We start from the raw sequence: 24,389 nt of genomic DNA, 5'->3' as shown, positions 1-24,389 counted from the left end.
CAGTTTGAACTTGTTCAACCACACCTTCTGAAGTTGAGGGATGTGCCGTTTGCTTAGTTGGGCATAAGCACACGTCTGCCATGAATTTAGCATGGCATCTCACTATGGACTTCCTTTCTGGTGGCTGTTTTCCAAATTTGTTGTGAAATGCACATCGAGCAATTGTTCATGATTTAGATTTTGCAAATTCAAGCACACAAAACGTCTTTACTGGTTGAGTGAACGCCATTACTCGATCTGAAAAGAAATGAAACAAAAAATCAATAGCAAAATTACAACAAAAAAATCAATAGCAAAATTACAAAAAGAAAATAGCAAAATTACAAAAAAAAGCAATAGTAAAATTACAACAAAAAAATCAATAGTAAAATTACAAAAAAATCAATAGCAAAATTACAAAAAAAATCAATAGCAAAATTACAAAAAAAATCAATAGCAAAATTACAAAAAAAATCAATAGCAAAATTACAAAAAAAATCAATAGCAAAATTACAAAAAAAATCAATAGTAAAATTTCAAAAAAAAAATCAATAGCAAAATTACAAAAAAAAATCAATAGCAAAATTACAAAAAAAATCAATAGCAAAATTACAAAAAGAAAATAGCAAAATTACAAAAAAAAAGCAATAGTAAAATTACAACAAAAAAATCAATAGCAAAATTACAAAAAAATCAATAGTAAAATTTCAAAAAAAAAATCAATAGCAAAATTACAAAAAAATCAATAGCAAAATTACAAAAAGAAAATAGCAAAATTACAAAAAAAAAGCAATAGCAAAATTACAAAAAAATCAATAGCAAAATTACAAAAAAATCAATAGCAAAATTACAAAAAAAAAATAGCAAAATTACAAAAAAAAAATAGCAAAATTACAACAAAAAAATCAATAGTAAAATTACAAAAAAATCAATAGTAAAATTTCAAAAAAAAAAATCAATAGCAAAATTACAACAAAAAAATCAATAGCAAAATTACAACAAAAAAATCAATAGCAAAATTACAAAAAAATCAATAGCAAAATTACAAAAAAAAAAATCAATAGCAAAATTACAAAAAAAAAATCAATAGCAAAATTACAACAAAAAAATCAATAGCAAAATTACAACAAAAAAATCAATAGCAAAATTACAACAAAAAAATCAATAGCAAAATTACAACAAAAAAATCAATAGCAAAATTACAACAAAAAAATCAATAGCAAAATTACAACAAAAAAATCAATAGCAAAATTACAACAAAAAAATCAATAGCAAAATTACAACAAAAAAATCAATAGCAAAATTACAACAAAAAAATCAATAGCAAAATTACAACAAAAAAATCAATAGCAAAATTACAACAAAAAAATCAATAGCAAAATTACAACAAAAAAATCAATAGCAAAATTACAAAAAAAAAATCAATAGCAAAATTACAAAAAAAAAATCAATAGCAAAATTACAAAAAAAAAATCAATAGCAAAATTACAAAAAACAAAATCAATAGCAAAATTACAAAAAACTTAATGCATTTAACTTTAAAATGGCACCATTTTCATCTTCCTAACATCCATAGTTAAACAAATATGAGGACTTGAAATGTGTCCAAGGCTTTTAGAACACCCTGTATATCTACTATTATATAAAAGAAACGTTGTCTGTGAGCTCGTTCCCTATGAACTCGAAAACGGCTGGGTTGATTTTTATGAAATTTCACACAGAGGTACTTTATGTACCTGGCAATGTTCTTAGATAGATTTTGTGTCAGAATGTCTTCGATAAGTATCGATAATCAAAATAATCTGATGAAAGAAGGAACAGACGATTTTGACCAAAGTTAACACCTTACACAGCCTAACATCACAAGTGCATCTGAGCAGTTTTATTACTACGCAAGCAGAAAGGCCTACCATATAAAATCAGCAGTAAGTTTTTTGATATGAAAGGGGTGTGTTCGAAATGAATGTTTCTATTTAACAATGATACTTAACTTTTCATTTTAAATTTTCAAGCTATCTATATATATATAAAAGGCAAAATGTGTCTATGTATGTACACTTTTCATGTATGTCCGCAAAAGGCTTTTTTTCCGGGGGCTGCTCGCTCGGCTCCCTCATTCTTGAAACTTTTTATATCACGTTTAAATCATAATATCTACGAGTTAACAACAGGAGTCGCCTGTCTATTTAATTTGCCAGACTTTGAAAAGCTAAATATTCCAGATTTTTGGATCGCCGCGTGTTGCTTTCGTTTTTCGGTATAAAAAAAGTGAAACTCGATTCGACTAGCCACCTCCCCGACCCACGGCCAGTGGTCTCCAGAAAGCAATGTAAACGTTTGGTCAGTGTCGGCTTTTCACCGTCACATGAGACAGTTGCTTTCATTTCGAGACACTCTCCTAATAAACGGGGGAGCTGCTTTTCCTTCCCCAAAGTTCAGTAAAAGCAGTCCCACACAAAATCTTAACTGCTGAACAGCCACTGCTTACGTCATGTTTCAAGGTCAAACATCACGCGACTTAACTTCCTCGCACCTGTCAATTTCACTTTATAAACGTTAACTTAACATACTTATCAATTTCTCTCCCCTCGTGGCCGAGATGGTTAGGTGTCTGGCTTTTTTTCCCTTTCGTTTCCACCTTCACATCAAGGCTTTGGAGTTCAAGCCTACCTTTCTACTAAAACATTTTTTTTCTTTTACACCTTCAAGCACCTGGCAATGTTTTGATCTACCCCCCCCCCCCAACAACACACCTCCAAACACTCGAGCAACACCAGGTACCCCCTGCTAGTTATATATGAAAATAATTTTATAAAATCAAGAGTAGGTTCTCTACAGTGCAATGTAGATTACAATATATTTTGAACTTAGTCACTGCGAGAGGCATTTGTGCATAGCGATTGGTCCCTAATTAGTGCAGGCAATCAATCAATTTGATTGAAAAATAGGCTATTTCATCGATTTCAATAATAAAATATGGAAGTATGAAGCTGTCATTCAATCCCGGGCAACATCAGGTCACCCTGCTAGTGTATATATATATATAAAATCAGTGATGAATAAAAAGGAAATATATGCACAAAGGGCGTTCCAAAAGTAATGCCTCTTATTTTTATTCCACCTGAATAGATCAGAGGGGACATTGTAAATTGCATTGTTATGATGACTGAACTTATGCATTCATGACCTGAAAAGTTCATCTCTCTGTTACAGATATTGATGTTTTGAGACTCTAAGAAAGCAACCCTTGTCATCAATATGCGTCCAAAGCAGAAATGCATCGTTGAATTTCTGGCAAAAGTGCATTGAGAATGGTAGTGACTATGTAAATTCTGGAGCACAAAAGGTTGCTCGTTTTAATGGTACAACTCCCATTTTCATAGCTCTTTAACCTTTTTTAGTTAGGAGGCTTTACTTTTCGAATGATCCTCGTAATTCTTGCAAATCAGAATGCTGCATTTGCACTAAAATCGACCGTTTTTTCTTAATTCCCCAAAGAGGCGTCAATGTAAATTTCTTCAAGAGGCATTATACTATATTTTTCAAATAAGTATCAACAATTATTGTTATACCTAGAGACACTAGGTTTTATGCTTACGCAATCATCAGTGTAGGAAGTGATAATTACTGTTGGTTGGAAGACCACCCCTGATGTCGTAGCTTAGCGTCTCAACTCAAGTCTACCTGCAATTAACACAAGAATTGAAGGAAATAAAGTGCTTATAAACGTTGTGTCAGCAGACATTCATAATAATCAGTCAAAGAGTATTCAATGACCAGAAATCAAAATGTCAAAGTTGGTCCTTTCTTTCTTTTTTTTTTTTTTCCTTAATTCCTTAAAGTGGGCTTAACTTAAAGCTCTTAAAGGGGCTTCATAACTAGAATATTTTTCAAGTAAATATTTTATCTCTAGTGGTTATGCTAATTCTTTATCCCTAGTGTTTCATGCTTATGCAATCATCAGTGTAGGAAGTGATGACTATTGCTGGTTGGGAGATTCAAATCCAGTTACAAAGCCACCCTTGAATTTGTAGACTAGCATCTTATCTCAAGGTGTGCGCATATATCCGTTCCTTATCCCTATATATATATATATATATATATATATATATATAAAATGAACTCATTTTTTTCCCCCTATAATTTTTATCTTAATATGATTAAAAATCAAGACATTTCATGCAAATGTAATATGCACAAACTGCAGCACAATATCTAAGGTGTGTTATAGGCATATTACCTCTCCACTTTCTCAATAATCATAGATTCCTATATTTTTTCTGCTGAGAGTTAACTGCCACAATCGGTTAAAATCAATGGGAGCAGTAAAATCTTTTCTCTCTAATTAATTCCTCCTTCCCCCGTCACCACTTACACCATTTCCTGATCGTTAACAAGGGACGGTTATGAAGGAACACCGGTTTGGGTTTTCTTTACTTCGTAGTTGCTTAAAAAAACTGGAATGGAATTTTACCGTGTCTTTCTGTTCTATGCTTTCTACTGGATGAAACGCACCATGGACTTAACTGGTTATTTATGCCATTTTATTTTTTTTTTTTTTTTGCTTTTCGCTGTGGTTTTGTTTTTCCAAACACGTTCATCATTTTTTCCCCTTACTTTTGCTTTTTGTTCTTCCGATTTCTTTTTTAAAGAAGTTTTACGTTTGTTTGCTGTTTTTTTTTTTGGGTTTTTTTTTTTTGTTTTGGTTTTTCAGATTTTTTGAAGAAGGTTAACATCGTTTTTTTTGTTTTAAATATTTAAACAGGGTTATTACTTCGCTTATTCTTACTTTACCCCCCCCCTTACACACACACACATCCAAACACCCGGCAATGCCGGGTACCCCTGCTAGTGTATATATATATATATAGAGAGAGAGAGAGAGAATAAATAACAAAAAGTTATATTCCAAAATTCATGATGTTGACCATCTTATAATTTATTCCTTTAATTCAGTTGACTTATACAATTCTTGACAGTATCTGTTTATTGAATTCAATATGGCGTAATGGAAAAATAAAAAGGTATTTGCAGTCTCTCTTCCAATTTTCGGATTTTAATCATGTCAAATCATACTTCAATTCCTTTTGACGGATTGATTGTTGCTATTTCTTCTGAAGAGTTAAGGGCATAATAGATTCACTGATCGATATAATAATTAAGTGATTGACTTTGTGCTACGAAACAGATACTGTCAAGGATTGTATAAGTCAACTGAATTAAAGGAATAAATTATAAGATGGTCAACATCATGAATTTTTGAATATAACTTTTTATCATTTATTCTCTATATTGCTCTGTAATTACATTGAACTTAAATAAGGATTGATATATATTATTTCTACAGATATATATATATATATATATATATATATATATATAGAGAGAGAGAGAGAGAGAGAGAATAACACTATAGTTACATTTCAAGATCCAAACACTTATTTTTCTCACAAAACAGCTCCTCAAGCAAGTTAAAATGTTGGTACACGTTTTACAAATCCGTTTCGTTATGCAGAAACAAACGGTTATTACTATGTCAATACCGGCCATTTTCAGTGCATATTGATATAATAATGACCGCTTGTTTTTACATAATGAAATGGATCAGTAAAAAAATTACCAAAATTTTAACACACCGGAGGAATTGTTTTGCATGAAAAATAAATATTTGGATCTTAGAATGTAACTATACTGTTATATATATATATATATATATATATATATATATATATATATATATATATATGCTCTGTTGTTATATTTAACATTGAGCTTCTAAACAAAAAAGGATTGGTATACACAAAACGTGAAATATAAAAACATTTTATCAAAATAATATATGTGTGTGTGTGTGTGTGTTGTTTGCTTTCTATCAGTCTAGAGAGACAATGGATACTCTCTGCAGATAAATTGATAAATAATACAGGAGTAACAGGGCTCTACATTGCGAGTGAAACAGTCGCATTTGCGAGTGATTTTTCAAAGTAGCAACTAGAAATAATGAAATACTTATCTTTTGGCGATTGCACTTCTTTTCACTGACAGTCTTCCAAAGCTCACTACTGAGTGAAAAATATCTTTTCCACTTTTTTTTTTTTTTTTTATAAAAAACGAACAAAGTTAAATTATTTATACAATAAAAGTTTAATAGAACAATGTATTTTTTTTTAATTTTTTAACGAAGGTTGTTTACAAAAAACATCTGAAGAAATCAGAATGTTTATACCTTCAAGTATCAACATAAAATCTGTTGTATATTAAGGATTATACTTATTTAAAAAACACAGAAATGTCTTTATGATGTACATACTCGTCACAGAACGAAGATGTCATATTCTAAAAATCATGTGGGTTTGGCTAGTAACTTTTCTATTTGGCTAGTAAACGAAAACATTTAGTTGTCAAAGGTCAACTAAAGATAAATTTGTTCGTAGAGCCCTGAGTAAACAAGGGAAGAGCTATTATTCTAGATGTTTCTTACATTTTCACTCAAGATCAAAGTGTAGTATCTGTTCTTCAGATGCTGCACTTCCATTTCTTGTTCTCTTTCGGTGGAGGAGAAGTCCTTCACGACTGAGACAATTTTTATTTTTGTACCTTTTCTCCACGTTAAAAAAACGACCCTGGTGTCTAACTCTGTCCCGTGGGGAGGCATAGTAAATAGGTACAACTAAGGCTTGAGTGTCGGATCTATCCTGCTCTTAAATCAATAATTGGATATATATATATATAGTTTAACATAATATTATAGCGTTACAGTCGATTCTATACACCCGCCTGCCCACATTAATCCTGAACTAGAAAACCTGCTGCCTATGAATAAAAGGATACAAATAAATACTGCTGCGTTGTCGTGTTTGCATGGTTACCTATTGATTTGGTTGTCCATGCAAAACAGACACGAAATAAAGATTTTGTTTTCCATTTGTCTTTCTGTCTCATCTTTGTGATCGTCAATAACAGGTTACTGGACACGGGTTCTCTTACTCCATGAAAATGGCCCTTAAATAACAGCCTTTCTATACAACATGCCTATTATAATCTGTTTACTGACTGACCGACATCTCTCACTCACTCACTCACTCACTCACTCACTCACTCTATCTCCAAGTCTCTTCCACTCACTATCTTAATCTCACTCTCCCTCAAAAACGTGTATTTCTTGCGTCATTTTATAACCATTTCACTCGTTTCTTATTCAACCTTCTTTGCCTTTTTTCAACTCCATCCTTCTTTGCCTTTTTTCAAATCCATCCTTCTTTGCCTTTTTTCAACTCTATCCTTCTTTGCCTTTTTTTTCAACTCTATCCTTCTTTGCCTTTTTTTTCAACTCTATCCTTCTTTGCCTTTTTTTTCAACTCTATCCTTCTTTGCCTTTTTTCAACTCTATCCTTCTTTGTCTTTTTTTTCAACTCTATCCTTCTTTGTCTTTTTTTTTCAACTCCATCCTTCTTTGCCTTCTTTTCAGCTCCATCCTTCTTTGCCTTTTTTTCAACTCCATCCTTCTTTGCCTTTTTTTTTTCAACTCTATCCTTCTTTGCCTTTTTTTTCAACTCTATCCTTCTTTGCCTTTTTTTCAACTCTATCCTTCTTTGCCTTTTTTTTCAACTCTATCCTTTTTTGCCTATTTTTCAACTCTATCCTTCTTTGCCTATTTTTCAACTCTATCCTTCTTTGCCTTTTTTTTTAAACTCTATCCTTCTTTACCTTTTTTTTCAACTCTATCCTTCTTTGCCTTTTTTTTCAACTCTATCCTTCTTTGCCTTTTTTTCAACTCTATCCTTCTTTGCCTTTTTTTTAAACTCTATCCTTCTTTGCCTATTTTTCAACTCTATCCTTCTTTGCCTATTTTTCAACTCTATCCTTCTTTGCCTATTTTTCAACTCTATCCTTCTTTGCCTTTTTTTTTTCAACTCTATCCTTCTTTGCCTTTTTTTCAACTCTATCCTTCTTTGCCTTTTTTTTCAACTCTATCCTTTTTTGCCTATTTTTCAACTCTATCCTTCTTTGCCTATTTTTCAACTCTATCCTTCTTTGCCTTTTTTTTTAAACTCTATCCTTCTTTACCTTTTTTTTCAACTCTATCCTTCTTTGCTTTTTTTTTAAACTCTATCCTTCTTTGCTTTTTTTTTAAACTCTATCCTTCTTTGCCTTTTTTTTCAACTCTATCCTTCTTTGCCTTTTTTTCAACTCTATCCTTCTTTACCTTTTTTTTCAACTCTATCCTTCTTTACCTTTTTTTTCAACTCTATCCTTCTTTACCTTTTTTTTCAACTCTATCCTTCTTTACCTTTTTTTTTAAACTCTATCCTTCTTTACCTTTTTTTTTAAACTCTATCCTTCTTTACCTTTTTTTAAACTCTATCCTTCTTTACCTTTTTTAAACTCTATCCTTCTTTACCTTTTTTTAAACTCTATCCTTCTTTACCTTTTTTTTCAACTCTATCCTTCTTTGCCTTTTTTTTTAACTCTATCCTTCTTTGCCTTTTTTTTCAACTCTATCCTTCTTTGCCTTTTTTTTCAACTCTATCCTTCTTTGCCTTTTTTTTCAACTCTATCCTTCTTTGCCTTTTTTCAACTCTATCCTTCTTTGCCTTTTTTCAACTCTATCCTTCTTTGCCTTTTTTCAACTCTATCCTTCTTTGTCTTTTTTTTTTCAACTCCATCCTTCTTTGACTTTTTTCAAATCCATCCTTCTTTGACTTTTTTCAACTCTATCCTTCTTTTCCTTTTTTCAACTCTATCCTTCTTTTCCTTTTTTCAACTCCATCCTTCTTTGCCTTTTTTCAACTCCATCCTTCTTTGCCTTTTTCAACTCCATCCTTCTTTGCCTTTTTTTTCAACTCTATCCTTCTTTGCCTTTTTTTTTCAACTCTATCCTTCTTTGCCTTTTTTTTTCAACTCTATCCTTCTTTGCCTTTTTTTTTCAACTCTATCCTTCTTTGCCTTTTTTTTTCAACTCTATCCTTCTTTGCCTTTTTTTTTTCAACTCTATCCTTCTTTGCCTTTTTTTTTTTACTCTATCCTTCTTTGCCTTTTTTTCAACTCTATCCTTCTTTGCCTTTTTTTCAACTCTATTCTTCTTTGCCTTTTTTTCAACTCTATCCTTCTTTGCCTTTTTTTCAACTCTATCCTTCTTTGCCTTTTTTTCAACTCTATCCTTCTTTGCCTTTTTTTCAACTCTATCCTTCTTTACCTTTTTTTTTAAACTCTATCCTTCTTTGCCTTTTTTTTCACTCTATCCTTCTTTGCCTTTTTTTTCACTCTATCTTTCTTTGCCTTTTTTTTCACTCTATCCTTCTTTGCCTTTTTTTTCACTCTATCCTTCTTTGCCTTTTTTTCACTCTATCCTTCTTTGCCTTTTTTTAAACTCTATCCTTCTTTGCCTTTTTTTAAACTCTATCCTTCTTTGCCTTTTTTTCAACTCTATCCTTCTTTGCCTTTTTTTCAACTCTATCCTTCTTTGCCTTTTTTTCAACTCTATCCTTCTTTGCCTTTTTTTCAACTCTATCCTTCTTTGCCTTTTTTTCAACTCTATCCTTCTTTGCCTTTTTTTTAAACTCTATCCTTCTTTGCCTATTTTTCAACTCTATCCTTCTTTGCCTATTTTTCAACTCTATCCTTCTTTGCCTATTTTTCAACTCTATCCTTCTTTGCCTTTTTTTTTTCAACTCTATCCTTCTTTGCCTTTTTTTTCAACTCTATCCTTCTTTGCCTTTTTTTCAACTCTATCCTTCTTTGCCTTTTTTTTCAACTCTATCCTTTTTTGCCTATTTTTCAACTCTATCCTTCTTTGCCTATTTTTCAACTCTATCCTTCTTTGCCTTTTTTTTTAAACTCTATCCTTCTTTACCTTTTTTTTCAACTCTATCCTTCTTTGCTTTTTTTTTAAACTCTATCCTTCTTTGCTTTTTTTTTAAACTCTATCCTTCTTTGCCTTTTTTTTCAACTCTATCCTTCTTTGCCTTTTTTTCAACTCTATCCTTCTTTACCTTTTTTTTCAACTCTATCCTTCTTTACCTTTTTTTTCAACTCTATCCTTCTTTACCTTTTTTTTCAACTCTATCCTTCTTTACCTTTTTTTTTAAACTCTATCCTTCTTTACCTTTTTTTTTAAACTCTATCCTTCTTTACCTTTTTTTAAACTCTATCCTTCTTTACCTTTTTTAAACTCTATCCTTCTTTACCTTTTTTTAAACTCTATCCTTCTTTACCTTTTTTTTCAACTCTATCCTTCTTTGCCTTTTTTTTTAACTCTATCCTTCTTTGCCTTTTTTTTCAACTCTATCCTTCTTTGCCTTTTTTTTCAACTCTATCCTTCTTTGCCTTTTTTTTCAACTCTATCCTTCTTTGCCTTTTTTCAACTCTATCCTTCTTTGCCTTTTTTCAACTCTATCCTTCTTTGCCTTTTTTCAACTCTATCCTTCTTTGTCTTTTTTTTTTCAACTCCATCCTTCTTTGACTTTTTTCAAATCCATCCTTCTTTGACTTTTTTCAACTCTATCCTTCTTTTCCTTTTTTCAACTCTATCCTTCTTTTCCTTTTTTCAACTCCATCCTTCTTTGCCTTTTTTCAACTCCATCCTTCTTTGCCTTTTTCAACTCCATCCTTCTTTGCCTTTTTTTTCAACTCTATCCTTCTTTGCCTTTTTTTTTCAACTCTATCCTTCTTTGCCTTTTTTTTTCAACTCTATCCTTCTTTGCCTTTTTTTTTCAACTCTATCCTTCTTTGCCTTTTTTTTTCAACTCTATCCTTCTTTGCCTTTTTTTTTTCAACTCTATCCTTCTTTGCCTTTTTTTTTTTACTCTATCCTTCTTTGCCTTTTTTTCAACTCTATCCTTCTTTGCCTTTTTTTCAACTCTATTCTTCTTTGCCTTTTTTTCAACTCTATCCTTCTTTGCCTTTTTTTCAACTCTATCCTTCTTTGCCTTTTTTTCAACTCTATCCTTCTTTGCCTTTTTTTCAACTCTATCCTTCTTTACCTTTTTTTTTAAACTCTATCCTTCTTTGCCTTTTTTTTCACTCTATCCTTCTTTGCCTTTTTTTTCACTCTATCTTTCTTTGCCTTTTTTTTCACTCTATCCTTCTTTGCCTTTTTTTTCACTCTATCCTTCTTTGCCTTTTTTTCACTCTATCCTTCTTTGCCTTTTTTTAAACTCTATCCTTCTTTGCCTTTTTTTAAACTCTATCCTTCTTTGCCTTTTTTTCAACTCTATCCTTCTTTGCCTTTTTTTCAACTCTATCCTTCTTTGCCTTTTTTTCAACTCTATCCTTCTTTGCCTTTTTTTCAACTCTATCCTTCTTTGCCTTTTTTTCAACTCTATCCTTCTTTGCCTTTTTTTTAAACTCTATCCTTCTTTACCTTTTTTTCAACTCTATCCTTCTTTGCCTTTTTTTTTCAACTCTATCCTCCTTTGCCTTTTTTTTTCAACTCTATCCTTCTTTACCTTTTTTTTTAAACTCTATCCTTCTTTACCTTTTTTTTCAACTCTATCCTTCTTTACCTTTTTTTTCAACTCTATCCTTCTTTACCTTTTTTTTCAACTCTATCCTTCTTTGCCTTTTTTTTCAACTCTATCCTTCTTTGCCTTTTTTTTCAACTCTATCCTTCTTTGCCTTTTTTTTCAACTCTATCCTTCTTTGCCTTTTTTTTCAACTCTATCCTTCTTTGCCTTTTTTTCAACTCTATCCTTCTTTGCCTTTTTTTCAACTCTATCCTTCTTTGCTTTTTTTCAACTCTATCCTTCTTTGCCTTTTTTTCAACTCTATCCTTCTTTGCCTTTTTTTCAACTCTATCCTTCTTGGCCTTTTTTTTCAACTCTATCCTTCTTTGCTTTTTTTTTTAAACTCTATTCTTCTTTGCTTTTTTTTTCAACTCTATCCTTCTTTACTTTTTTTCAAACTCTATCCTTCTTTGTTTTGTTTTTTCAACTCTATCCTTTGCTTTTTTTTTCAACTCTATCCTTCTTTGCTTTTTTTTTCAACTCTATCCTTCTTTGCCTTTTTTTTAAAACTCTATCCTTCTTTGCTTTTTTTTAAACTCTATCCTTCTTTACCTTTTTTTTAAACTCTATCCTTCTTTGCTTTTTTTCTTAAACTCTATCTTTCTTTACCTTTTTTTTAAAGTCTATCCTTCTTTGCTTTTTTTTTAAACTCTATCCTTCTTTGCTTTTTTTTTTCAACTCTATCCTTCTTTGCCTTTTTTTTTAAACTCTATCCTTCTTTACCTTTTTTTTAAACTCTATCCTTCTTTACCTTTTTTTTAAACTCTATCCTTCTTTACTTTTTTTTTAAACTCTATCCTTCTTTGCTTTTTTTTTAAACTCTATCCTTCTTTGCTTTTTTTTTAAACTCTATCCTTCTTTACCTTTTTTTTTAAACTCTATCCTTTGCTTTTTTTTTCAACTCTATCCTTCTTTGCCTTTTTTTTAAACTCTATCCTTCTTTACCTTTTTTTTTCAACTCTATCCTTCTTTGCCTTTTTTTTCAACTCTATCCTTCTTTACCTTTTTTTTAAACTCTATCCTTCTTTACTTTTTTTTTAAACTCTATCCTTCTTTGCTTTTTTTTTAAACTCTATCCTTCTTTACTTTTTTTTTAAACTCTATCCTTCTTTACCTTTTTTATAAACTCTATCCTTCTTTACCTTTTTTTTTAACTCTATCCTTCTTTACTTTTTTTTAAAACTCTATCCTTCTTTGCCTTTTTTTTTCAACTCTATCCTTCTTTACCTTTTTTTTAAACTCTATCCTTTTTTTTTTTTAAACTCTATCCTTCTTTACCTTTTTTTTAAAGTCTATCCTTCTTTACCTTTTTTTTAAACTCTATCCTTCTTTACCTTTTTTTTAAACTCTATCCTTCTTTGCTTTTTTTTTAAACTCTATCCTTCTTTACCTTTTTTTTAAACTCTATCCTTCTTTACCTTTTTTTTAAACTCTATCCTTCTTTACCTTTTTTTTAAACTCTATCCTTCTTTACCTTTTTTTTTAAACTCTATCCTTCTTTGCTTTTTTTTTAAACTCTATCCTTCTTTGCTTTTTTTTTTAAATCTATCCTTCTTTACCTTTTTTTTAAACTCTATCCTTCTTTACCTTTTTTTTAAACTCTATCCTTCTTGGCTTTTTTTTTAAACTCTATCCTTCTTTGCCTTTTTTTTCAACTCTATCCTTCTTTACCTTTTTTTTAAACTCTATCCTTCTTTACCCTTTTTTTAAACTCTATCCTTCTTTGCTTTTTTTTTAAACTCTATCCTTCTTTGCTTTTTTTTTAAACTCTATCCTTCTTTGCTTTTTTTTAAACTCTATCCTTCTTTACCTTTTTTTTAAACTCTATCCTTCTTTACCTTTTTTTTAAACTCTATCCTTCTTTACCTTTTTTTTAAACTCTATCCTTCTTTACTTTTTTTTTAAACTCTATCCTTCTTTACCTTTTTTTTAAACTCTATCCTTCTTTGCTTTTTTTTTAAACTCTATCCTTCTTTACCTTTTTTTTAAACTCTATCCTTCTTTACCTTTTTTTTAAACTCTATCCTTCTTTACCTTTTTTTTAAACTCTATCCTTCTTTGCTTTTTTTTTAAACTCTATCCTTCTTTACCTTTTTTTTAAACTCTATCCTTCTTTACCTTTTTTTTAAACTCTATCCTTCTTTACCTTTTTTTTAAACTCTATCCTTCTTTACCTTTTTTTTAAACTCTATCCTTCTTTACCTTTTTTTTCAACTCTATCCTTCTTTACCTTTTTTTTAAACTCTATCCTTCTTTACCTTTTTTTTAAACTCTATCCTTCTTTGCTTTTTTTTTAAACTCTATCCTTCTTTGCTTTTTTTTTAAACTCTATCCTTCTTTACCTTTTTTTTAAACTCTATCCTTCTTTACCTTTTTTTTAAACTCTATCCTTCTTTACCTTTTTTTTAAACTCTATCCTTCTTTGCTTTTTTTTTAAACTCTATCCTTCTTTACCTTTTTTTTTAAACTCTATCCTTCTTTACCTTTTTTTTAAACTCTATCCTTCTTTACCTTTTTTTTAAGCTCTATCCTTCTTTACCTTTTTTTTTCAACTCTATCCTTCTTTACCTTTTTTTTTCAACTCTATCCTTCTTTGCTTTTTTTTTCAACTCTATCCTTCTTTACCTTTTTTTTAAGCTCTATCCTTCTTTACCTTTTTTTTAAACTCTATCCTTCTTTACCTTTTTTTTAAACTCTATCCTTCTTTGCCTTTTTTTTAAACTCTATCCTTCTTTGCTTTTTTTTTTAAACTCTATCCTTCTTTGCTTTTTTTTTAAGCTCTATCCTTCTTTACCTTTTTTTTAAACTCTATCCTTCTTTGCTTTTTTTTTAAGCTCTATCCTTCTTTACCTTTTTTTTAAGCTCTATCCTTCTTTGCTTTTTTTTTAAACTCTATCCTTCTTTGCTTTTTTTTTAAGCTCTATCCTTCTTTACCTTTTTTTTAAACTCTATCCTTCTTTGCTTTTTTTTTAAACTCTATCCTTCTTTACCTTTTTTTTTAAACTCTATCCTTCTTTACCTTTTTTTTAAACTCTATCCTTCTTTACCTTTTTTTTAAGCTCTATCCTTCTTTACCTTTTTTTTTCAACTCTATCCTTCTTTACCTTTTTTTTTCAACTCTATCCTTCTTTGCTTTTTTTTTCAACTCTATCCTTCTTTACCTTTTTTTTAAGCTCTATCCTTCTTTACCTTTTTTTTAAACTCTATCCTTCTTTACCTTTTTTTTAAACTCTATCCTTCTTTGCCTTTTTTTTAAACTCTATCCTTCTGTGCTTTTTTTTTTAAACTCTATCCTTCTTTGCTTTTTTTTTAAGCTCTATCCTTCTTTACCTTTTTTTTAAACTCTATCCTTCTTTGCTTTTTTTTTAAGCTCTATCCTTCTTTACCTTTTTTTTAAGCTCTATCCTTCTTTGCTTTTTTTTTAAACTCTATCCTTCTTTGCTTTTTTTTTAAGCTCTATCCTTCTTTACCTTTTTTTTAAACTCTATCCTTCTTTGCTTTTTTTTTAAGCTCTATCCTTCTTTACCTTTTTTTTAAACTCTATCCTTCTTTGCTTTTTTTTTAAGCTCTATCCTTCTTTACCTTTTTTTTAAGCTCTATCCTTCTTTGCTTTTTTTTTAAACTCTATCCTTCTTTGCTTTTTTTTTAAACTCTATCCTTCTTTACCTTTTTTTTTAAACTCTATCCTTCTTTGCTTTTTTTTTAAACTCTATCCTTCTTTGCTTTTTTTTAAACTCTATCCTTCTTTACCTTTTTTTTAAACTCTATCCTTCTTTACCTTTTTTTTAAACTCTATCCTTCTTTGCTTTTTTTTTCAACTCTATCCTTTTTTACCTTTTTTTTTCAACTCTATCCTTCTTTGCTTTTTTTTTCAACTCTATCCTTCTTTACCTTTTTTTTAAGCTCTATCCTTCTTTACCTTTTTTTTAAACTCTATCCTTCTTTACCTTTTTTTTAAACTCTATCCTTCTTTGCCTTTTTTTTAAACTCTATCCTTCTTTGCTTTTTTTTTTAAACTCTATCCTTCTTTGCTTTTTTTTTAAGCTCTATCCTTCTTTACCTTTTTTTTAAACTCTATCCTTCTTTACCTTTTTTTTAAACTCTATCCTTCTTTGCTTTTTTTTAAACTCTATCCTTCTTTGCTTTTTTTTTAAACTCTATCCTTCTTTGCTTTTTTTTTAAACTCTATCCTTCTTTACCTTTTTTTTAAACTCTATCCTTCTTTACCTTTTTTTTAAACTCTATCCTTCTTTACCTTTTTTTTAAACTCTATCCTTCTTTGCTTTTTTTTTAAGCTCTATCCTTCTTTACCTTTTTTTTAAACTCTATCCTTCTTTACCTTTTTTTTAAACTCTATCCTTCTTTGCTTTTTTTTTAAGCTCTATCCTTCTTTACCTTTTTTTTAAACTCTATCCTTCTTTACCTTTTTTTTAAACTCTATCCTTCTTTACCTTTTTTTTAAACTCTATCCTTCTTTGCTTTTTTTTTAAGCTCTATCCTTCTTTACCTTTTTTTTAAACTCTATCCTTCTTTACCTTTTTTTTAAACTCTATCCTTCTTTACCTTTTTTTTAAACTCTATCCTTCTTTGCTTTTTTTTTAAACTCTATCCTTCTTTACCTTTTTTTTAAACTCTATCCTTCTTTACCTTTTTTTTAAACTCTATCCTTCTTTACCTTTTTTTTAAACTCTATCCTTCTTTACCTTTTTTTTAAACTCTATCCTTCTTTACCTTTTTTTTAAACTCTATCCTTCTTTGCTTTTTTTTTAAACTCTATCCTTCTTTACCTTTTTTTTAAACTCTATCCTTCTTTACCTTTTTTTTAAACTCTATCCTTCTTTGCTTTTTTTTTAAGCTCTATCCTTCTTTACCTTTTTTTTAAACTCTATCCTTCTTTACCTTTTTTTTAAACTCTATCCTTCTTTACCTTTTTTTTAAACTCTATCCTTCTTTGCTTTTTTTTTAAACTCTATCCTTCTTTACCTTTTTTTTAAACTCTATCCTTCTTTACCTTTTTTTTAAACTCTATCCTTCTTTACCTTTTTTTTAAACTCTATCCTTCTTTACCTTTTTTTTAAACTCTATCCTTCTTTGCTTTTTTTTTAAGCTCTATCCTTCTTTACCTTTTTTTTAAACTCTATCCTTCTTTACCTTTTTTTTAAACTCTATCCTTCTTTACCTTTTTTTTAAACTCTATCCTTCTTTACCTTTTTTTTAAACTCTATCCTTCTTTGCTTTTTTTTTAAGCTCTATCCTTCTTTACCTTTTTTTTAAACTCTATCCTTCTTTACCTTTTTTTTAAACTCTATCCTTCTTTACCTTTTTTTTAAACTCTATCCTTCTTTACCTTTTTTTTAAACTCTATCCTTCTTTACCTTTTTTTTAAACTCTATCCTTCTTTGCTTTTTTTTAAACTCTATCCTTCTTTACCTTTTTTTTAAACTCTATCCTTCTTTGCTTTTTTTTTAAACTCTATCCTTCTTTGCTTTTTTTTTTAAACTCTATCCTTCTTTGCTTTTTTTTAAACTCTATCCTTCTTTGCTTTTTTTTAAACTCTATCCTTCTTTGCTTTTTTTTTTAAACTCTATCCTTCTTTGCTTTTTTTTAAACTCTATCCTTCTTTGCTTTTTTTTAAACTCTATCCTTCTTTGCTTTTTTTTTTAAACTCTATCCTTCTTTGCTTTTTTTTAAACTCTATCCTTCTTTGCTTTTTTTTTTAAACTCTATCCTTCTTTGCTTTTTTTTTAAGCTCTATCCTTCTTTACCTTTTTTTTAAACTCTATCCTTCTTTACCTTTTTTTTAAACTCTATCCTTCTTTACCTTTTTTTTAAACTCTATCCTTCTTTGCTTTTTTTTTAAACTCTATCCTTCTTTACCTTTTTTTTAAACTCTATCCTTCTTTACCTTTTTTTTAAACTCTATCCTTCTTTACCTTTTTTTTAAACTCTATCCTTCTTTACCTTTTTTTTAAACTCTATCCTTCTTTGCTTTTTTTTTAAGCTCTATCCTTCTTTACCTTTTTTTTAAACTCTATCCTTCTTTACCTTTTTTTTAAACTCTATCCTTCTTTACCTTTTTTTTAAACTCTATCCTTCTTTACCTTTTTTTTAAACTCTATCCTTCTTTGCTTTTTTTTTAAGCTCTATCCTTCTTTACCTTTTTTTTAAACTCTATCCTTCTTTACCTTTTTTTTAAACTCTATCCTTCTTTACCTTTTTTTTAAACTCTATCCTTCTTTGCTTTTTTTTTAAACTCTATCCTTCTTTACCTTTTTTTTTAAACTCTATCCTTCTTTACCTTTTTTTTAAACTCTATCCTTCTTTACCTTTTTTTTAAGCTCTATCCTTCTTTACCTTTTTTTTTCAACTCTATCCTTCTTTACCTTTTTTTTTCAACTCTATCCTTCTTTGCTTTTTTTTTCAACTCTATCCTTCTTTACCTTTTTTTTAAGCTCTATCCTTCTTTACCTTTTTTTTAAACTCTATCCTTCTTTACCTTTTTTTTAAACTCTATCCTTCTTTGCCTTTTTTTTAAACTCTATCCTTCTTTGCTTTTTTTTTTAAACTCTATCCTTCTTTGCTTTTTTTTTAAGCTCTATCCTTCTTTACCTTTTTTTTAAACTCTATCCTTCTTTGCTTTTTTTTTAAGCTCTATCCTTCTTTACCTTTTTTTTAAGCTCTATCCTTCTTTGCTTTTTTTTTAAACTCTATCCTTCTTTGCTTTTTTTTTAAACTCTATCCTTCTTTGCTTTTTTTTTAAACTCTATCCTTCTTTACCTTTTTTTTTATACTCTATCCTTCTTTGCTTTTTTTTTAAACTCTATCCTTCTTTGCTTTTTTTTAAACTCTATCCTTCTTTGCTTTTTTTTTAAACTCTATCCTTCTTTGCTTTTTTTTAAACTCTATCCTTCTTTGCTTTTTTTTAAACTCTATCCTTCTTTACCTTTTTTTTAAACTCTATCCTTCTTTGCTTTTTTTTTTAAACTCTATCCTTCTTTGCTTTTTTTTAAACTCTATCCTTCTTTGCTTTTTTTTAAACTCTATCCTTCTTTGCTTTTTTTTTAAACTCTATCCTTCTTTGCCTTTTTTTTAAACTCTATCCTTCTTTGCTTTTTTTTTTAAACTCTATCCTTCTTTGCTTTTTTTTAAACTCTATCCTTCTTTGCTTTTTTTTAAACTCTATCCTTTTTTGCTTTTTTTTAAACTCTATCCTTCTTTGCTTTTTTTTTTAAACTCTATCCTTCTTTGCTTTTTTTTAAACTCTATCCTTCTTTGCTTTTTTTTAAACTCTATCCTTCTTTGCTTTTTTTTTTAAACTCTATCCTTCTTTGCTTTTTTTTAAACTCTATCCTTCTTTGCTTTTTTTTAAACTCTATCCTTCTTTGCTTTTTTTTTTAAACTCTATCCTTCTTTGCTTTTTTTTAAACTCTATCCTTCTTTGCTTTTTTTTTTAAACTCTATCCTTCTTTGCTTTTTTTTTTAAACTCTATCCTTCTTTGCTTTTTTTTTTAAACTCTATCCTTCTTTGCTTTTTTTTTTAAACTCTATCCTTCTTTGCTTTTTTTTAAACTCTATCCTTCTTTGCTTTTTTTTAAACTCTATCCTTCTTTGCTTTTTTTTTAAACTCTATCCTTCTTTGCTTTTTTTTAAACTCTATCCTTCTTTGCTTTTTTTTAAACTCTATCCTTCTTTGCTTTTTTTTTAAGCTCTATCCTTCTTTACCTTTTTTTTAAGCTCTATCCTTCTTTGCTTTTTTTTAAACTCTATCCTTCTTTACCTTTTTTTTAAACTCTATCCTTCTTTACCTTTTTTTTTAAACTCTATCCTTCTTTACCTTTTTTTTAAACTCTATCCTTCTTTACCTTTTTTTTAAACTCTATCCTTCTTTGCTTTTTTTTAAACTCTATCCTTCTTTGCTTTTTTTTAAACTCTATCCTTCTTTACCTTTTTTTTAAACTCTATCCTTCTTTGCTTTTTTTTTAAACTCTATCCTTCTTTGCTTTTTTTTAAACTCTATCCTTCTTTGCTTTTTTTTAAGCTCTATCCTTCTTTGCTTTTTTTTTAAACTCTATCCTTCTTTACCTTTTTTTTAAACTCTATCCTTCTTTGCTTTTTTTTTAAACTCTATCCTTCTTTACCTTTTTTTTTAAACTCTATCCTTCTTTACCTTTTTTTTAAACTCTATCCTTCTTTACCTTTTTTTTAAGCTCTATCCTTCTTTACCTTTTTTTTAAACTCTATCCTTCTTTACCTTTTTTTTAAACTCTATCCTTCTTTACCTTTTTTTTAAACTCTATCCTTCTTTACCTTTTTTTTAAACTCTATCCTTCTTTACCTTTTTTTTAAACTCTATCCTTCTTTGCTTTTTTTTTAAACTCTATCCTTCTTTGCTTTTTTTTTAAACTCTATCCTTCTTTGCTTTTTTTTTAAACTCTATCCTTCTTTACCTTTTTTTTAAGCTCTATCCTTCTTTGCTTTTTTTTTAAACTCTATCCTTCTTTGCTTTTTTTTTCAACTCTATCCTTCTTTACCTTTTTTTTAAACTCTATCCTTCTTTACCTTTTTTTTAAACTCTATCCTTCTTTACCTTTTTTTTAAACTCTATCCTTCTTTACCTTTTTTTTAAACTCTATCCTTCTTTACCTTTTTTTTAAACTCTATCCTTCTTTGCTTTTTTTTTAAACTCTATCCTTCTTTGCTTTTTTTTTAAACTCTATCCTTCTTTGCTTTTTTTTTAAACTCTATCCTTCTTTACCTTTTTTTTAAACTCTATCCTTCTTTACCTTTTTTTTAAACTCTATCCTTCTTTACCTTTTTTTTCAACTCTATCCTTCTTTACCTTTTTTTTAAACTCTATCCTTCTTTACCTTTTTTTTCAACTCTATCCTTCTTTGCCTTTTTTTTAAACTCTATCCTTCTTTACCTTTTTTTTAAACTCTATCCTTCTTTACCTTTTTTTTCAACTCTATCCTTCTTTGCTTTTTTTTTAAACTCTATCCTTCTTTACCTTTTTTTTCAACTCTATCCTTCTTTGCCTTTTTTTTAAACTCTATCCTTCTTTACCTTTTTTTTAAACTCTATCCTTCTTTACCTTTTTTTTCAACTCTATCCTTCTTTACCTTTTTTTTAAACTCTATCCTTCTTTACCTTTTTTTTAAACTCTATCCTTCTTTGCTTTTTTTTTAAACTCTATCCTTCTTTGCTTTTTTTTTAAACTCTATCCTTCTTTGCTTTTTTTTTCAACTCTATCCTTCTTTACCTTTTTTTTAAACTCTATCCTTCTTTACCTTTTTTTTAAACTCTATCCTTCTTTACCTTTTTTTTAAACTCTATCCTTCTTTACCTTTTTTTTAAACTCTATCCTTCTTTACCTTTTTTTTAAGCTCTATCCTTCTTTACCTTTTTTTTAAGCTCTATCCTTCTTTGCTTTTTTTTTAAACTCTATCCTTCTTTGCTTTTTTTTTCAACTCTATCCTTCTTTACCTTTTTTTTAAGCTCTATCCTTCTTTACCTTTTTTTTAAGCTCTATCCTTCTTTGCTTTTTTTTTAAACTCTATCCTTCTTTGCTTTTTTTTTAAACTCTATCCTTCTTTGCTTTTTTTTTAAACTCTATCCTTCTTTACCTTTTTTTTAAGCTCTATCCTTCTTTGCTTTTTTTTTAAACTCTATCCTTCTTTGCTTTTTTTTTAAACTCTATCCTTCTTTGCTTTTTTTTTAAACTCTATCCTTCTTTGCTTTTTTTTTAAGCTCTATCCTTCTTTACCTTTTTTTTAAGCTCTATCCTTCTTTGCTTTTTTTTTAAACTCTATCCTTCTTTGCTTTTTTTTTAAACTCTATCCTTCTTTGCTTTTTTTTTAAACTCTATCCTTCTTTGCTTTTTTTTTCAACTCTATCCTTCTTTACCTTTTTTTTAAACTCTATCCTTCTTTACCTTTTTTTTAAACTCTATCCTTCTTTACCTTTTTTTTAAACTCTATCCTTCTTTACCTTTTTTTTAAACTCTATCCTTCTTTGCTTTTTTTTTAAACTCTATCCTTCTTTGCTTTTTTTTTAAACTCTATCCTTCTTTGCTTTTTTTTTAAACTCTATCCTTCTTTACCTTTTTTTTCAACTCTATCCTTCTTTGCCTTTTTTTTAAACTCTATCCTTCTTTACCTTTTTTTTAAACTCTATCCTTCTTTACCTTTTTTTTCAACTCTATCCTTCTTTACCTTTTTTTTAAACTCTATCCTTCTTTACCTTTTTTTTAAACTCTATCCTTCTTTGCTTTTTTTTTAAACTCTATCCTTCTTTGCTTTTTTTTTAAACTCTATCCTTCTTTACCTTTTTTTTAAACTCTATCCTTCTTTACCTTTTTTTTAAACTCTATCCTTCTTTACCTTTTTTTTAAACTCTATCCTTCTTTACCTTTTTTTTAAACTCTATCCTTCTTTGCTTTTTTTTTAAACTCTATCCTTCTTTGCATTTTTTTTTAAACTCTATCCTTCTTTACCTTTTTTTTAAACTCTATCCTTCTTTGCTTTTTTTTTAAGCTCTATCCTTCTTTGCTTTTTTTTTAAACTCTATCCTTCTTTACCTTTTTTTTAAACTCTATCCTTCTTTGCTTTTTTTTTAAACTCTATCCTTCTTTACCTTTTTTTTTAAACTCTATCCTTCTTTACCTTTTTTTTAAACTCTATCCTTCTTTACCTTTTTTTTAAACTCTATCCTTCTTTGCTTTTTTTTTAAACTCTATCCTTCTTTGCATTTTTTTTTAAACTCTATCCTTCTTTACCTTTTTTTTAAACTCTATCCTTCTTTGCTTTTTTTTTAAGCTCTATCCTTCTTTGCTTTTTTTTTAAACTCTATCCTTCTTTACCTTTTTTTTAAACTCTATCCTTCTTTGCTTTTTTTTTAAACTCTATCCTTCTTTACCTTTTTTTTTAAACTCTATCCTTCTTTACCTTTTTTTTAAACTCTATCCTTCTTTACCTTTTTTTTAAGCTCTATCCTTCTTTACCTTTTTTTTAAACTCTATCCTTCTTTACCTTTTTTTTAAACTCTATCCTTCTTTGCTTTTTTTTTAAACTCTATCCTTCTTTACCTTTTTTTTAAACTCTATCCTTCTTTGCTTTTTTTTAAACTCTATCCTTCTTTGCCTTTTTTTTAAACTCTATCCTTCTTTACCTTTTTTTTAAGCTCTATCCTTCTTTACCTTTTTTTTAAGCTCTATCCTTCTTTACCTTTTTTTTAAACTCTATCCTTCTTTACCTTTTTTTTAAACTCTATCCTTCTTTGCTTTTTTTTTAAACTCTATCCTTCTTTGCTTTTTTTTTAAACTCTATCCTTCTTTGCTTTTTTTTTAAACTCTATCCTTCTTTACCTTTTTTTTAAACTCTATCCTTCTTTGCTTTTTTTTTAAACTCTATCCTTCTTTGCTTTTTTTTTAAACTCTATCCTTCTTTGCTTTTTTTTTAAACTCTATCCTTCTTTACCTTTTTTTTAAACTCTATCCTTCTTTGCTTTTTTTTAAAACTCTATCCTTCTTTGCTTTTTTTTTAAACTCTATCCTTCTTTACTTTTTTTTTAAACTCTATCCTTCTTTACCTTTTTTTTTAAACTCTATCCTTCTTTGCTTTTTTTTTCAACTCTATCCTTCTTTACCTTTTTTTTAAACTCTATCCTTCTTTGCTTTTTTTTTAAACTCTATCCTTCTTTACTTTTTTTTTAAACTCTATCCTTCTTTGCTTTTTTTTTAAACTCTATCCTTCTTTGCTTTTTTTTTAAACTCTATCCTTCTTTGCTTTTTTTTTAAACTCTATCCTTCTTTGCTTTTTTTTTAAACTCTATCCTTCTTTGCTTTTTTTTTAAACTCTATCCTTCTTTACCTTTTTTTTAAACTCTATCCTTCTTTGCTTTTTTTTTAAACTCTATCCTTCTTTACCTTTTTTTTTAAACTCTATCCTTCTTTACCTTTTTTTTAAACTCTATCCTTCTTTACCTTTTTTTTAAGCTCTATCCTTCTTTACCTTTTTTTTAAACTCTATCCTTCTTTACCTTTTTTTTAAACTCTATCCTTCTTTGCTTTTTTTTTAAACTCTATCCTTCTTTACCTTTTTTTTAAACTCTATCCTTCTTTGCTTTTTTTTTAAACTCTATCCTTCTTTGCCTTTTTTTTAAACTCTATCCTTCTTTACCTTTTTTTTAAGCTCTATCCTTCTTTACCTTTTTTTTAAGCTCTATCCTTCTTTACCTTTTTTTTAAACTCTATCCTTCTTTACCTTTTTTTTAAACTCTATCCTTCTTTGCTTTTTTTTTAAACTCTATCCTTCTTTGCTTTTTTTTTAAACTCTATCCTTCTTTGCTTTTTTTTTAAACTCTATCCTTCTTTACCTTTTTTTTAAACTCTATCCTTCTTTGCTTTTTTTTTAAACTCTATCCTTCTTTGCTTTTTTTTTAAACTCTATCCTTCTTTGCTTTTTTTTTAAACTCTATCCTTCTTTACCTTTTTTTTAAACTCTATCCTTCTTTGCTTTTTTTTTAAACTCTATCCTTCTTTGCTTTTTTTTTAAACTCTATCCTTCTTTACTTTTTTTTTAAACTCTATCCTTCTTTACCTTTTTTTTTAAACTCTATCCTTCTTTGCTTTTTTTTTCAACTCTATCCTTCTTTACCTTTTTTTTAAACTCTATCCTTCTTTGCTTTTTTTTTAAACTCTATCCTTCTTTACTTTTTTTTTAAACTCTATCCTTCTTTGCTTTTTTTTTAAACTCTATCCTTCTTTGCTTTTTTTTTAAACTCTATCCTTCTTTGCTTTTTTTTTAAACTCTATCCTTCTTTGCTTTTTTTTTAAACTCTATCCTTCTTTGCTTTTTTTTTAAACTCTATCCTTCTTTACCTTTTTTTTAAACTCTATCCTTCTTTGCT

The 24,389-nt window shown here is 28.4% G+C and overlaps 1 protein-coding gene across 1 annotated transcript in view; it reads left to right on the top strand.

The window, feature by feature from the left end:
• Nucleotides 1–24,389, top strand: part of LOC145263864 (polycystin-1-like protein 1) — an 842,774-nt gene that overhangs the window by 420,229 nt on the left and 398,156 nt on the right. The window lies entirely within an intron of this gene.

Source organism: Euprymna scolopes, chromosome 39 (genome assembly GCF_053919585.1).
Source record: "Euprymna scolopes isolate OS-2025 chromosome 39, ASM5391958v1, whole genome shotgun sequence".
Classification (NCBI taxonomy): Eukaryota; Metazoa; Mollusca; class Cephalopoda; order Sepiida; family Sepiolidae; genus Euprymna; species Euprymna scolopes.
The sequence above is the reverse complement of the archived record's forward strand: the minus strand, read 5'-3'. Positions and strand labels throughout refer to the sequence as shown.